Consider the following 4,500-nt stretch of genomic DNA (forward strand, 5'->3'; position numbering starts at 1 on the left):
AATCATCTCTCTTTGTCAAGCAGTCAGTATGTTACCACGGAAATTTCCCCATGAGCTGCTCCTTAGATACACATCTAGTGAGATCCGCTTATTCCGTATTTTACATCGAAGAAGTCATATTACTTCATGAAACTTTTTTTAATAAATTCTTTATATAATTATGCAGTCCTGTACAGAGCCGAATTTTGCATTTTGGCTCTTAAAAATTTATAATAAATGAAATACAGCTCATGGCCAACTGCATCTAATCCGCCATGAGCTGTACCTAGTATGTACCTTTCTTGTCAACTTATAAAATATTATTTTAACTCTTTTTTTCAAAAAAATAGCTCTGTACAGGACTGCGGATGATCCTACTGATTACAAATATCACAGGTTTAACATGATTCTCTTTATTTTTTGGCCGTAATACGGGATAAGCGAATTCGTAATTCACGGCTTCCCGCGAGAGGTCTCTACTGTCTCTCCTGCCGATCCTTAAAACACTGCAGAAAACCTATTTCATGGGCAGCGCAGCAATTCTGTAAAATCACCAAACAATGCTAGTTAGTTACTAAACTGCTGCTGCTTTTCACTGCTCATGAAATGTTACCTTAATACATGCTTTTTGAAGCCATTTTATATAAGCGAAATTTGGGGAGTTAGCAGACTAGACTGATATATAGAAGTCTGTGACTTATTCCCACTGCCATGAATTGGTTTTGCCTGTTTCACACAATAAAGACGGCTATGCAACATCCAATATCAACGATTATTCGTCATTTATAAAATTTGTAAACAGAGAAAAACTGTGTCTACCATCCAGAGGAATTTTTGAGATTATTAAATATTGTGAAAAATTGTTTAGAGCTCAACTGCAAGTTAGTCAAACAAACAGTGTAAACTTTTAAGAGAAAGTATGTGCCGCCGCTGTTCAATATTTTCTTCCAAATATTTCGAAATTGTTTTCTCCTTTGGTTGATCATTTTGTCTCCCTCCATATAGAAAATCACCAATGAGATGCTAGGAAAAGAGACAAACATAGGCCTCCCATATAGTATCTCTCTTTCTACAGCGGGCGCGCGTTTGTCTATCTCGCAATGCTCAATCCAGTCTATATATCTATGGTTGAGGAGTGGAGTCCGAGGTGCATCTAGAAAAGAACATATCCGTCCTGTGCTCCTTGCGTTCTCTTTTGCTATGCTACGCGCGAGCAAGAGGGAACGCAAGGAGTGTGTTCTTTTCTACGTGCATTTTTACTCCCACTCCTTAAATAAAGGCAAACGCTCGGTCTAGATATACTATGTCTATGGTATATATATATAGTCGATATCACTGCTACCATAGACTTTTGACGGCAATTGTATCACTAAAAAAGAAAGCCTACAACAGAAAGAGACAAAAAGTCACACAATGGCCTCTTTGTCACCCCGCATCTTGAGCAGCACGGCACTTTTCAGTATGTATAGAGTTCAATGCATCGACATATAGAATGGGTTGCTGATGGCAATGGTCTGATTGGTTGGCAAGAAATCAGCTACTACTGATCCAATCAGGTTTTATTACAAAGAGACAGAAATGACCTCATATTATTTGCCTTTCACTCTACTCGTGCGGTTACCCCTTCCATCATTTATGTAATACTACTATATTGCTAGTCAAAGCTCAACGCTGACGAAAACATTACGGTGCAGACGTATATCAATCTCTTGCTTCCACAATTCGTGTACTTTACGCAATACGCATGCGCTGGCATACGTAGAGGCTAATCTAAAAAGTTGCGTTTAGTAGTGCTGAAAATGTTTATTTTTATTCTTTAGTATAAAACAATTAGAATCTTTGATAGAAATACAAAATATGAAAATGGAGAAAATAGACTATATAATCCATTTTTTACGTATTTCCAGTCTCTTCGGAAATCTGAAAAGAATAATTTAATTTTTATTAATTATTGTGTGTGATCGTACTTAATTTCATTATTTGTCAATAAATTTACTTGTGCAAAGTTACTTTCTTTCCACATATGTAACAGGATCGCATTATTGTTTGTTGCCTTTTTTATCATTTCTTAAACTAATGAAACTGCTTAAGGGCCAATTTCACCAAGTCCGGTTAGATTAACCGACGGTTAAAATTAGCAGGGTTCCAACTGAAATGACATGAATACTTGGTTTTCCTTTACCTCTATTTTCTGTTGGCCACCCTGCTAATTTTAACCGTCGGTTAATCTAACCGGACTTGGTGAAATTGGCCCTTAAGCAGTTTCATTAGTTTAAGAAATGATAAAAAAGGCAACAAACAATAATGCGATCCTGTTACATATGTGGAAAGAAAGTAACTTTGCACAAGTAAATTTATTGACAAATAATGAAATTAAGTACGATCACACACAATAATTAATAAAAATTAAATTATTCTTTTCAGATTTCCGAAGAGACTGGAAATACGTAAAAAATGGATTATATAGTCTATTTTCTCCATTTTCATATTTTGTATTTCTATCAAAGATTCTAATTGTTTTATACTAAAGAATAAAAATAAACATTTTCAGCACTACTAAACGCAACTTTTTAGATTAGCCTCTACGTATGCCAGCGCATGCGTATTGCGTAAAGTACACGAATTGTGGAAGCAAGAGATTGATATACGTCTGCACCGTAATGTTTTCGTCAGCGTTGAGCTTTGACTAGCAATATAGTAGTATTACATAAATGATGGAAGGGGTAACCGCACGAGTAGAGTGAAAGGCAAATAATATGAGGTCATTTCTGTCTCTTTGTAATAAAACCTGATTGGATCAGTAGTAGCTGATTTCTTGCCAACCAATCAGACCATTGCCATCAGCAACCCATTCTATATGTCGATGCATTGAACTCTATACATACTGAAAAGTGCCGTGCTGCTCAAGATGCGGGGTGACAAAGAGGCCATTGTGTGACTTTTTGTCTCTTTCTGTTGTAGGCTTTCTTTTTTAGTGATACAATTGCCGTCAAAAGTCTATGGTAGCAGTGATATCGACTATATATATATACCATAGACATAGTATATCTAGACCGAGCGTTTGCCTTTATTTAAGGAGTGGGAGTAAAAATGCACGTAGAAAAGAACACACTCCTTGCGTTCCCTCTTGCTCGCGCGTAGCATAGCAAAAGAGAACGCAAGGAGCACAGGACGGATATGTTCTTTTCTAGATGCACCTCGGACTCCACTCCTCAACCATAGATATATAGACTGGATTGAGCATTGCGAGATAGACAAACGCGCGCCCGCTGTAGAAAGAGAGATACTATATGGGAGGCCTATGTTTGTCTCTTTTCCTAGCATCTCATTGGTGATTTTCTATATGGAGGGAGACAAAATGATCAACCAAAGGAGAAAACAATTTCGAAATATTTGGAAGAAAATATTGAACAGCGGCGGCACATACTTTCTCTTAAAAGTTTACACTGTTTGTTTGACTAACTTGCAGTTGAGCTCTAAACAATTTTTCACAATATTTAATAATCTCAAAAATTCCTCTGGATGGTAGACACAGTTTTTCTCTGTTTACAAATTTTATAAATGACGAATAATCGTTGATATTGGATGTTGCATAGCCGTCTTTATTGTGTGAAACAGGCAAAACCAATTCATGGCAGTGGGAATAAGTCACAGACTTCTATATATCAGTCTAGTCTGCTAACTCCCCAAATTTCGCTTATATAAAATGGCTTCAAAAAGCATGTATTAAGGTAACATTTCATGAGCAGTGAAAAGCAGCAGCAGTTTAGTAACTAACTAGCATTGTTTGGTGATTTTACAGAATTGCTGCGCTGCCCATGAAATAGGTTTTCTGCAGTGTTTTAAGGATCGGCAGGAGAGACAGTAGAGACCTCTCGCGGGAAGCCGTGAATTACGAATTCGCTTATCCCGTATTACGGCCAAAAAATAAAGAGAATCATGTTAAACCTGTGATATTTGTAATCAGTAGGATCATCCGCAGTCCTGTACAGAGCTATTTTTTTGAAAAAAAGAGTTAAAATAATATTTTATAAGTTGACAAGAAAGGTACATACTAGGTACAGCTCATGGCGGATTAGATGCAGTTGGCCATGAGCTGTATTTCATTTATTATAAATTTTTAAGAGCCAAAATGCAAAATTCGGCTCTGTACAGGACTGCATAATTATATAAAGAATTTATTAAAAAAAGTTTCATGAAGTAATATGACTTCTTCGATGTAAAATACGGAATAAGCGGATCTCACTAGATGTGTATCTAAGGAGCAGCTCATGGGGAAATTTCCGTGGTAACATACTGACTGCTTGACAAAGAGAGATGATTGCGCCGTCTTTGTCTCTCTTTCATCGTGTATGTGTGTAGTATCCGTGAAGGCACAAACACCGATACGTTGAGCACACGGATGCGATCGTTGAGAGATAAATCTAGACAAGGAGCGACAATCGCGTGCTGTCCTTGTTCTTCTAACGTATCGCTTTACGGTCGAGATACAACCTGAAAATGCTTTCTGGCCTCTCGTGG

This window comes from Formica exsecta, unplaced genomic scaffold (genome assembly GCF_003651465.1).
Source record: "Formica exsecta isolate Colony F162 unplaced genomic scaffold, ASM365146v1 scaffold355, whole genome shotgun sequence".
In the NCBI taxonomy this organism is placed as follows: domain Eukaryota; kingdom Metazoa; phylum Arthropoda; class Insecta; order Hymenoptera; family Formicidae; genus Formica; species Formica exsecta.